This window comes from Ananas comosus, linkage group 2, assembly GCF_001540865.1.
Source record: "Ananas comosus cultivar F153 linkage group 2, ASM154086v1, whole genome shotgun sequence".
Lineage (NCBI taxonomy): Eukaryota > Viridiplantae > Streptophyta > Magnoliopsida > Poales > Bromeliaceae > Ananas > Ananas comosus.
Window position 1 is genome coordinate 3,943,941 of NC_033622.1, and position 12,765 is coordinate 3,956,705.

Below are 12,765 nucleotides of genomic sequence, written 5' to 3' on the forward strand. Positions count from 1 at the left end.
GCATGGACGAAGCTATGTGGAGGCCCAAGGTGGCCATGGCCCCCCTCAACTTTTCAATATTTGCTTAATGGTCCTTCAATTTTTTTTTTTTTTTTGTGTATCATGGATAGATTTGGCCCTCCTAGATTTTCAATATTTACTTAATAGCATGGTGCCAACATAACTCTCTCTCTTTCTCCTAATCGATATACTCTTTTTATGGATGAAAATATATTAAAATCTATTTTTTGTAATATATTTCTCTACTCTAAAAATTTTATTTAATAATTTTTTAAAACTTTTATTTATCTTAGATGAGCTCTTTTATTTGACTAAATCAAGAATTGCACTAAATTTAATAGCTATGTTAATTTTATTTACTAAAAAGCTAAAAAATTACTATTAGATTTAGTAAAATTTCTAAGTTATTTTAATGTAATGATATAAATAAAATAATTAGAAGTTAAACATCTGAAAATAAAAAAAAATAAAGTTCATACTTTTACATTATTTATTTAATTAATAATTTTTTAATAAAAGTTTTTTAATTAGGAAAAATTTTGTTTATTATTTATTACTAAAATTTTTATTTAAATATATTTTGGCCCCCCTCAAGATTGAATCCTAGCTTCGTCCCTGCTCGTGGGAGCTACCCAACCGAGTATGCACCGTATCTCTGTCGAGCTCAATCAGGCTCTCAAAAGCCAAAGTCCAGTAACCGACTCAAACTGGTCTAACAACCAACAGGTAACGTGCCCTCGGCACAATCCGACGCCAAAAAAGTGATACGGGTCCACCGTCAACCCCGACGGCACCCAACAGTCCGGAACAGCCTGAACGCTACTGTAAAAGTATACTCGGCATCCCGGCACAAGCGTAACCGAAAGCTAAACTATCTGGAATACTCACTATGAGGATACTGCTACAGTATAAAATAATACAACGGCCCCTATGGCTAAATCAGGTAGTTTAAATATATGACGATCATAATCGCGAGTTTTCTCCTAAGTCTTATCCAAGTCCAACATGTATATATATATATATATATATATCCAAAGATAATAACTCAGCTCCAATTCAGATTATTAACCATACTAAATCAATAAACCGAGCAATTGCGCCACACAAGATAATTCCACAATTACATGTCGACTATATAGGCACTTAGGAGTAAACCGATGATTAACCCACCTTAATCGCAAATCCCCGACGGTGAAGAAGGTCACCGGAGTCCCTGTCAAGCTCGGCGCAGCTCCCCGAACCAGCGACAACACGCTCCATGGGTCTAAACATAGAAACCCATATTAAGCATCAATTCTGCCCAAAACAGCAGCAGCAGAAAGAAATAGGGATACGACCTAACAAACCTTCACCAAATCCAGCAAATAAGGGCTTCGTGGATTCCTCTCGAAGTCCCGAATCCAACGAACCAAGTCCCGTCGAAATCCGACATTCCTACGTCGAGTACGAGCCGAAACACTAACGGTCAACGCTGAAAATCAGTAAAATCAGCACGCGAGCTCAAAACCGTGCGTTCAAGTAATCCAAGAAGGAAAGTTAGGTACCCACATCGACAGCGAATCCAGCGCCGGTGCGACGTCGAGGACGGCGAAAATGCACCCTCGCCCAGCCTCCATGCGACGTTACGGCGACAAACGTGCGCTCAAACGGCTCGGCGATGCGACGTCGGCAACGAACGCTCCACCCAAGTTCCTCCTCCTCGCGTATGGCTCCAGAGACAGAGAGGGAGGAAATTTTAATTAAGGAGGCATGTACAACCCCCTAATTAGATAAGCATGAAATACATGCATGGGGGCACGTGGCATTATATATATATATATATATATATAAGGATACTACAGGCTGTGCCGTGTAGAGTCGGATGCAATCAACCATCCGGCCCAGCACAGCCCCTAGGCCTGGGAAGTCCAAGCCGGTTCGGGCAGGGCCGGGCTTCGAGTCGGCCCCTTAAAATTTTTATTTTTTATTTTTTAGAAAAATATTAAAATTTTAAACTATGATCAATTAAGTATATATATTCAAATCTATATTTTGATTGAAAAGTTTCAAATTTATAAATATTTTAATTATTATTTTAAATATAAATTAAGTGGGCTTTTGGTCCATCTGTAACATACCGAACTCCTGCAATTATGAAGTTTCGGTGGGAACTAGTTTGAAAAGGTATTGAGATAGTTCCGATGAAGTTCGGAGAGCATTCAAGTATTTTCGGTGCGAGTTGGGCACAAAAACGGAACTCAAAAAGTTATATTGGACTTGGCCTGAATCCGACAAAGTACAAGTGAGAAGATGATTTAAACATGCTCAAAAAATGTGTTTTGAGGGTTTTGGAATGTTTGGAAATGGATTAGAGGCTCGAGGAGCGAAAATGAGCATTTTCGAAAAATACTGAAATTTTGGGGCTGTTGGACCTATGGGGTCCGGACCCTAGAGCCAAGGTTAGGACCCCGCACGCGTGGGTAGCTCAGAATGAGGGCATTTTGGTAAATTGAAGGCATGGGCTTATAAAGGAGAACCCTTCCTTCTCATTCTTCCTTAGCCAACACAAAACACACACACACTTGAGAGAGAGAGAGAGAACCTCTCTTTTCTCTCTCTAGCTTCCTCTCTTTCCCTCTCTAAATCTCTCTCCCAAACTTGGGTTTTGGTGGAGAGCGAGCTCGGGAACGCGTGGGGAGTGATGGATCGAGCCCTCAAGCGCTAGGTGGTGCGGCGTGCCTTCGACTCGAGGTTCGCATTTTGTTAAGAGTTGAGGATTTTGGTTAAATCATTTTTGAATGGTATTCTAGAGATCTCTAGATTATTCTAGGCATGTTGCTCCATAAATTTTGGGATATTTGGAGAAATGGGAAAAGCTAGGGTTTGGAAATTAGGGGTTTTGGGGTTTATGGGTTTTGAATCTAATTGATCTCCTAATTATCAAATTGAAGGTTAGAGGAGAGCCCCAAACAACTCTAGGTTGGAAATTGGTGAGCGCTCGGTAATCGATTGCGAGTTTGAGCCGAACCGAGCAATTTATGCTGCGGGAGCGCGATTGCAAGTGTCGACAAGCAATCGAAAAGTATTGTTAGGTGGGTTGTGTTTCACCGAAGTGATTAGGTCACTTCCATGCCAAAGAGTGAAGTATGGTTGTATTATTGATGCATGTAATGGTAGTTTAAATGCAATGGTGAATGCATGAGATAGATGCTATGTATTGACTACCATTGAATGATGAGAACATAGGCATGTGGACATATAGGATATGTATATATGAATGCCTAGATGTGGATAGTAAATATAGGTCGATGAACTCTAGGAAAAGTAGAGAACTCGACAAGTGTGGCATGTAAACTATGGATCCTAAGTGTGGACAAATAGGAAAACAAATAGCATGAGTGGCATCAAACCTAATGTCATTGAATATAGGTGGAGCATTGAACCTAGAGGCAAGTAAATCTAGGTGGAAATGACATAGAGCCTATCGTGGTTGTACCTAGGTTATGAGATGTAGTGGCATTGAACCTAGTGTGGTTAAACCTAGGTTGTGGACTATAGTGGTAGAGTGGCCACTAGGATATGCGTGAGTTGAACCTAGAGAGGTCGACATTGTAGGGTATATGAGTAACCCTTGAGAGTTGAAAGGTGGATTTCGGAATCCCTAGGAATTGAGGTTGCGAGTACATGTGGTTCTCCTTGCTCGGCAGCAGTTGAGTCTTGCGACTAAGCGCAAGTGAATCATAACTGCGGGTATGTGTGGTTCTCCTCGCCCGATAGTGATTCAACGGGTATGTATGGTTCTTTTCACCCGGTATGAGATTGTTGAGACGGGTATGTGTGGTTCTCCTCGCCTGTTGAGCTTGAGTGACTTGTGGTATGGGGTTCGATAGTATCTCCTCACCCTGTGGAAGACCTATAGTCGAGTGGATTTAAGGCTGAGGTGCATGTGAGACGTCCTTCACTTCGAGCCTGACTGAGCGCGGTATTCCGCAGATGATTGATGCAAAACCGAGTCGGGTGGCATAGTTAGCTAAGATAAAGGAAACCTTAGGTGAAAGGCAAGTGATAGAGAATGGCCAATGATATACAGTGGTAAATGGATGAGTTGTGGATAGTGAGATAGAAAGTAGAATCAGTAAATCTACTTGCATGAATCGCATACTGCATGTTGTGAGGCATACGTATGTATTTAATACTTGCATAAATTATATGTGGATATATGTTGGTCTAACATGTTGATTTGCCTCATTTGAACCTGGTGGGTTGAGCTATTCCCTTGGGTGGCCATACCCATTGAGAACTATTTATATAGTTCTCACCCCACGTTTTTCAGGTACACACGCGAGCGGCGCGTCGGTGCGAGGAAAGGGCGTAGCTCCGTAGATAGCCCTACCACTGTGACCAGAGATAGCAGTATTGTAAGGACTGAGATTTGGCAGAGTAGCTAAACTCTCTGTTGATGATGTTTTTGTGTGTATTTTAATTACAAAAGTACTCGTCAAGTTTCAAGGAAAAACAAGTTTGAATGGAGAAGTTACGCAACTTTTAGTTTTCACTTAAATTGAATAGTAACCTGGGTTTTCGGAGAGGCTAAAGTGTAAGAGTTGGCTTCTGGCGCGTATCGGACTCTGTTCATAACGATCCAATAGCTCGTTTTCAATGGTTCGGCTATTCTGGAACCATTGGCGCTGACGGATTTTAGGTTTGACGCACGAATTTTGAGAAATCTGGAAATACGTATTTATATGTATTTGTGTGTAGTTTCGCCAGTTGGAGAGAGAGGATAGATTTTGTCGCAAATCCGTGACCAAACGAGGCGAAACAAAATCATGACTTTGATGTCTCTGTTGTCCTAATCGCACTGGTGTGATCCGTTCGCAAATCCGACGGACGGATCTCCGGATATCGCGCGTTGACCGAGAAGGGGCCTTGGATGGCAAAATGGTAATTTTGCGAAAAGCGCGAACATTTTATGTACCGTTTTGCGTGAAATTGAATGTGGGGGTGTGTTCGCTCGTTTTACTCACGCTGTGAGGGACTCAGTGTTAAATACTGAAGTTTGGTGGGCTAACTCGCAACTTTACACCTTCTTTATATATAGCTTACCTAAGGCTTGCCCCATGCAAACCCAAACTAGCCCCAGCTGACCCCCTAGCCGCTTCTCTTCCCCTCACCTCGTGTGCCGCGCGCCTCCCGGTCGCCGTCGATCGAGCCCCGGCCGGCCAGCCATAGCCATTGCCATCTTCCCTTTCCATCTCTCTCTCTCTCTCTCTCTCTCTCTCTCTCTCTCTCTTCCCTTTTCACTCGAGTTGAGAAGAGGTTCGAGGCTACATTGCCTCCTCGCTCTCTCTACCGACGTCGCCCCGATCTCCGGCGACTCCCCCGCCGGTCGCCGCCGCCCCTGCGGGCTGCCGCCGCCGCCTTGACAGATTGCGACTGCCCCAGGTCTGCTCAGGCCGAGCAGACCTTGCAACTTCTTCCCCGCGCCGCCGCCGCCCTGGGCCACCCCTGGGGCATCCTTCTTACCTTAGGTGGTCAGTCGCTGCCGCCCCGAGCCGCCTCGAGCACTGCCGCCGCACTGCAGCCGCCCTGCGGGTTCCATGGGCAAGCTCGATCCGAGCTGAGCTCGCACTCCTCCCCCGCGCCGCCGTCACTCAGAGCCACCCACGCAGCACCTCTCCGGCCTCAGGCGATCCCCCGCCATCCCCCTTGGGAACCCTGCCGGCCGCAGTGGCCGCCGCCGCTCCTGGACTCGAGCCCTAGCCCGTGCGGGCTCAGGTTGCTCCGCCGCCTGCCGGTGCGATCCCTGGCCTCCCCACGTCGGCCGCACCCATTGGCCGCCGGTGCACCCGCCGTCGAGCCGCCGCCAGCCGTACCCTAGCTCTTGCTGCTCCGATAAGCTTAGTCTAGGGCTTTTGATTATTGTTCTGGGTTGCGCACACTTTTCCGGCGATCTGAGGCTGTCTCGATGCCTCCGGAGGTGAGCACGGTGATCATTCGTCAGTGTTGATCACAGTGCTCACCTCACTTTGGATCAGAGGCTTCCAAAATTGCGTTTTCGGCGCGGTTTTCCCCGAGTGCGCGCTGTTCGCTGAATATTTCGGTTGCTCCCGCACCTCCCACGGTGAGCCGTTGTGCTCCGGATCATGAGCACGCCCTCCGGTACATCGAGACCTGTCAGTACGTGTCTCGGCGGATCTCGGAAGTCCTTGGTTTGCGTTAACGAGCCACAAAGTCACCTTATTTACATAAAATAGTGGAATTTTATGTAAATAGAGGGACTTTTATGCAATTTTACATCATGTGGCTACTGTAGGCTATATGTCTGTGAGGTAGTTGACCTCTGGACTGATCGTCCAAGGCCCGTTCGCCTTTGTGGAAATCAGAGGTCGAGTTCGGTGCGTTTTTCTACAAAATTCGCCGACGGAATGCGGTTTCGGTTCGGATTTCATCCGACAGTATTTGATTGCTCTGAGAGTTGTCGCTGAGCTTTGTCGGCTAGTCACCATCGTCATATCGTGGATTCAGAGATGACGGGTGAGCGACGGTGGGTTCCGGTGTCGAAATTGACACTTCCGAGAACCCGGATCCGAACAATTATCTGACGATAATTGTTTGTTTGTGTTACCTTGTGTTTGCTGCCAAGACATCCAAATAGATGTGTTTTGTGGCAGCGGGTGACTCGTGGCACGAGTCTCTGAGTTTCGGAACACTTAGTAGGTCCCGACGGCGTCCTGGTGTGATTTTCGGGACTTCCGGCGAGTTACGGTGATCGATTTTGGGAAACCGATTTTGGGGGACTTGTGTGCGGTTTGTAAGTTGTGTACTTTGGGTTTGTGGGTTGGATACTGACCCGGTGGATCTTCGTAGGTCCGATTGACTGTTGCGCACCCAGTTTTACGACGCGATAGTGACAGGTGGGTGCTGCGAGCTGGTAGTCGGTGAGATCGTTTTACTTTTCTCTGTTATTTCATATCAGTATTGTAGTTTCTACATGTCGGTTGCTTTTGCTTATCGTTCGTTCATCTATACTTGTTGTTTGCATGATGATAGTCGTTGTTAGACATGTAGAGCAGGCTTGCATATGTTGTATATTTGTGGACCTTGGGTCCAGGTAACACATCGACTCCTTTGTCATGTGTTTCGATCTAGTTGATCGTGGTTCGACGTTGTACGCCCTTGTATCTGGCTTCTGCCAAGGTACCGGTCTTATTGCCGATTTTTGTATTAAGCATATCAGCATGATTTAGTCACAACACTGTGTATTCTAGACTGGTTGGTTTGGCCACCAACCAAGGGGTGTACGTATCCGGATAGGTCGTCGGTGGACGCATGAATAAATGTTAGTGTATGCTTTGTGACAGGCTAGGCTTGAGATCTGCGGATCAATATGGCAGCACCAGATTGGATTTGATTTTGGATTATATACCCTTGAGGCATTTGTTTCAGTTGAGTTGTTGATACAGTAGTAGTTGGTTCTTACTCATTTACTATCATGTTTCTAGTACTACTGTAGTTGCTCTTTTATCATACCATATACATACCTATTGTTCTATCTTCTTTGTTTTTCAGTGAATACGATTTGCCTTCGTGGCTCTGTTGTACCCACTGAGAAACTTTGATTGTTGTTTCTCACCCCCCATTTCCCCAGGTGACTCGGGCAAGGAGTTAGCTTTTGGACCGATGGGAGGACGTTCTAGCTAGCCTGCAGTAGCGACCGTCACCCGGGTTACTTTTATTTCCGCTTCTAGTAATTTAAATAATTAAATGATTCAGTAAGATGATCCCTATGAATGTTTGAATATTCGTGAACTGGTTTTAGTTGATGTTTTCATTATATATGCGATTGGAGATTTTGGATAATTGGTTTCGGATTTATGTATTTATACATGGTGGTTTTCTACTCCTCGAGTTAGTCAGTTTTCAAAATAGAGTTTCTGTGTGGGAAACAGTTTTAAAAGATTTTCGAATGGTTTTATGGATGCTTAATTAGAGTTTAAAAATCAAAGCTTCTGGGTGGGGAGCACTTTTAAATAGGATGCTTTTTGTACTGTGCATTGCATCATCCAGTGCTTAAGGAGTGTTTAGAGGCATGCATCATCTCTAAGGATCGCTAGCTGTATGAAAATGCATCACATAAATTGTTTGTGGATTGGTGAATGTAGAATGTGGTTGTGATCCTGATGTAACTGTTGGTACGCCATGCAAATACAAAGGAGACTCTGTCCGAGTGGACAGAGGAACTTTGTATTTGTGGCGTGTCTGTACGTCATGTGGGCCAGGTTGAATTAAAAAAAAAAAGGCACGTTTTTTTGCAACTCTGATTTTAAAAATTGTATCCATTACAAAAAGATTTTTAAATCGGCCCCGGGGCCTGACAAGTACCCCGAGTTGGTCTAGCTTAGAGGTGTGGAAATGAAAACAAGAACCAAATTGTTATAATTTGTAATAGTTGGTTGTATTCGGAAGGAAAAAGAATCAAAAATGTAAATTGAATGTAAAATAAGCTGAATGCTTGTAATAGTTAGTACTTTATGTTTTCGGTACTTTTTCTTATGCATTCAGTATGTGAAATTTGTTCCTGTTTCGAACCTCTTGACTTGTACTATTGCGACGTCTTAGATGTACAGGGAAAACTCTGTCCGTTCGGCGGTCTATTGGCACGCTCAAATCCGACCAAAGAGGCGGGTCTCGGGACGTGACACCATCGGACCAACTTGTTAGGTCCAAAGGACCAAAAACCCCCTTACTAAGGTCTACACTTGCAGACCTTGGATGGATAGCTCTTGGGGAGAAGGGCCAAGCCTTTCTTCCCAGGAGCTCAGACCCCAAGCCCAAGGCAATTTTGCCTTGGGGCTTGGGGTCTAGGCTGTGCTGGCCCAGTCGGCACGGCCCAAACGGGTCGTGACGTGTCGGGTCGCCAGCCTCTCCGCGGTCCAGCACGGTCAAGGCCCGTTACGAGCTGGGCTGTGCCTTGCCGGGCCGTCAGGTCGAAAAGTATAGGCCCAACACGTCTCGAAACATTGGGGCGAGCGGACCTAGCACAGGTGCTACAGTACCGATGCTGTGCTGCAACCCGGCCCTAGACCGTGCCGCTTGGCCTATTTTACATTTCTAGATACACTTCTTTATAAAAAGACGAACTCCTTTGTGAAAGAATGTCTTTCCAATATTTGTGAAAAGATGTCTTTTCATTATTCTTGAAAAAATGTGTCTTTTTGTGAAAATATATAGCATTAAAAGTTGTATTCTTTCATCGTAATCATTCATTTTCTAAAAATAGAAGATGTTTGAAGGCTTCAAGTGTAACATAGCTAATCTTTTCTCTTTCTTAATTTTTTGCATTGATTTTTAAGAGTGAAGTTCTTAAGAGAAAGTCTTCAAAAGTATTATTTACAGTCTTTCAGTGGTCTTGTTGTAATTTGGAGTTGATTTGCTATTAACCCGACAACATATATTCAAGTGGGGGCAAATATCATCTAAAGAAAGTGTTCTACATGTCTCAAGACCTTAATTTACTTGATCTCTATATTTATATTTCCCAATGATTTTTAAGGTGATATTTTTAGTGGAGACAAATACTAAGGCGGCATTCAAGATGATAAATCAATATTCCATGAAACTGAACCAATTCGATAGGACCAACTTCACTCGATGGAAAGATAAGATGAAGTTCTTACTTATTGCACTGAAGATAGCCTACATCATCAACCCTAATTTGCTAGATTTTCTCGCACCTGCGGCAACAGATACTGATGAAGTGAGGGCAACACATAAGAAGCACGAGGAGGATGAACTATTATGCAATAGGACACATTCTCAATACCATGTCAGATAATTTATGTGATTTACTTGCATCAATCCAATCACCAAGAGAGATCTAGAATTCTCCAGAAGCAAGATACAATATTGAGAAGCAAAGGCACAAATAAGTTTTTAATTATGAAGTATTTTGAATTTATTATGGTTAATAGCTTCCAGCCCACTATTGAAGAGGGTATGTTGCTGTCGATAATTCAAACGTAGAAGACGTTTTAGCTGGTTGTCGAGGGCATCTCCACCGAGCATATTGATGAAATTCATAACATTGATCTTATACACTCTGACATAGAGTTGATGTACATCAGCGAGGAAGCAGTCGATAGTGCAAACACGAACATAGATGAGGAAGTAGATGTGCTAGAGGACGAGGGTGTGGTAGGGGGTGTGCGGAGGAGTTGATTTACATTTGGGTTTTTTTTTTCCATTTTTGAAGCATATTTAAATATTTATGTTAATTTATATACTATATTCTTTTTTGTTATATTATTTTTACTTGTGCTTATAGGCAATTAAAGTTGGATTAGTTAAATTTAAGTACGTATTATTGCAGTAGTAATGCTTGAAAAAATACTACAATTATATGCTTACTGGGTATTAGGAAAAAAAGGAAATGGAAGTAGGAAAAATCAAGAGAGAACGCGGTGAATAGTTTATCGCTTCATGAAAGTGTTGAATTATTTATTATCTTTATATGCGGTGAACCATTCAGTGCTTATAAGTTTTTCTCCTCACTCTAGGACTTGCATTCGCCTCATTCATGAGAGTACTATAATCTAAAATGGAAGTGGTGAACCATTTATCATTTTCAATAAGCGGTGAACACTTTACCGCCTTTTTATTTGACATCTCACCCAATCTTCTCAACTAAGTCTAGATTTGGAAATAAAATTTTAACAAGCCTAAACTTGCATTTACAAATTTCGAGAGGACTAGTTGATTAAAATTTCCAATTTGAGTTGTTGGGAATAAATTGAAACATAATATAAAGATTAAGAACCTACGTGCAGAAGGAAAGAGTTAGGGATAAGGATTACGAGGGGTTAGGGTGGGATAGGAGGCCCTTCCGTATCCCCGCCCAATAGATTTTAGAATCCTAATTCTTGTCATATCCATGCCAATGAAAAAAAAAAAGTTCCCGAATCACTGTCCCCATGGGAATCCTGTCACGCCCCGGATTGCACGTTCCCAGGCACGCCGACAAATCTGCCGTATACAAAAGAACTTTCCCTATATACGAAGCGATAGCTGTACCTGTAAAACATACAATACTACAAACAGTAGTATAGAGCTGTTCGAATAAAACTAGTAAAAATAGGAACAAGTTCCAAATACATACATACGTTCAGGTACTCAAAAGCTCGCCTAGCGAGATACAGTAACGTATGTAAATGAACTCAAAAACCACACTACCTGAAGAGGGTAATCCTCTAGCTCGGCGACTCGTCGGGTAGGGATCTAGCTCACAACGCCCTTGCCACGATCTGCCTTAGAAGATGCAGCAGCCGGAACCGAATGCTCTGCAAAAATAGGGTAACAACTGGGCGTGAAAACTACTATAAAAATAAGTAATCCTCAGTGGGTACCGCCCTAAACATCGTCGGTCTACCCACTAAGTCTACAGAAGGGAGAAAGGGTAGTATGCAATGCTGGACGAAACTCTACAGCTACAAGACACTACACTATCATGGTCTACACTAACCAACTGTAGGAAGTGACAGTCCTGACCCAATCGAACTGGGACTGTAAGCCTACCCGTCCCTGGGACTGTGAACATATCTGTCCTGCCCTGCGACTATACAGCTACCTCCACTCTAAGCAATCCGTGGAGAGCAAGTCCAACCTGCACGAACGATACCAACGTGAAAGCACAACGCCCGTCTTCGGAGTGGCACTCGTGGGAGCTACCCAACCGAGTATGCAGCGTATTTTTGTCGAGCTCAATCAGACTCTCACAAGCCAAAGTCAAGTAACAGGGTCCAACTGGTCTAACAACCAACAGGTCACGTGCCCTCAACACAATCTGATGCCCAAAACGGCGATATGGGTCCACCGTCAACCCCGACGGCACCCAACAGTCCAGAACAGTCTGAACGCTACTGTAAAAATACACTCGGCATTCCAGCACGAGCGTAACAGCTAATCTAAACTACCTGGGGTATCCACCACACTGATACTGTGGTGATACAAAATAACAACGGCTCCTAGACATAAATCAGGTAGTTTAAGCATGTGACAGGTTCAAATCGCAGGTTTCCTCCTAAGTTATATCCAAGTCCAACATGTGTAAATACTTAGTCACTGTACTAAGCTCCAATTCAGATTCTACAGTTAAACATGCCAAAATCCATGAATCGAGCAATTTCTATCAACGAAACAACATAACAACACATGTCGACAATCTATATACTTACAAGATAACCGACGATTAACCCACCTCAAAAGCTAATCCCAATCCGGCGCGACGTCGAGAACGGCAGAATCGCACCCTAGCCCAGCCTCCTCGCAATGTTAAGACGACGAAGACACGCTCGAACGGCACTGCGGCGTGACGTCGACGACACCCGAACTCCAACCGAGCTCCTCCAACACGTACGATCGAGCACAAGGAGAAGAGAGAGAGAGCACTATAAACATCTCCTCTCTGTTCTCTCAATCCTATATAGGGGGGAGAAGGGATGGTGATACAATCAAGGCAAGAGAATTACCAAAAAGCCCCTTACCTATCTTGGTGTACCGGTACACGGGCAGTTGTACCGGTACAAATGGCAACCTGAGAGCAGCTATGTAAAATCCTGGCGAAGTGTACCGGTACGCCCCTGCTGGTTGTACCGGTACAGAAAGTGTACCGGTACGCCTTGATGGTTGTACCGGGACAACAAGCAGAAAATCTGCAATTTGCAGATTTTCAAAGCTAAGTCCTGCGCTCGCCTCCCCGCTGAGTCTGTTTTGCGTCTATTTCGCGCC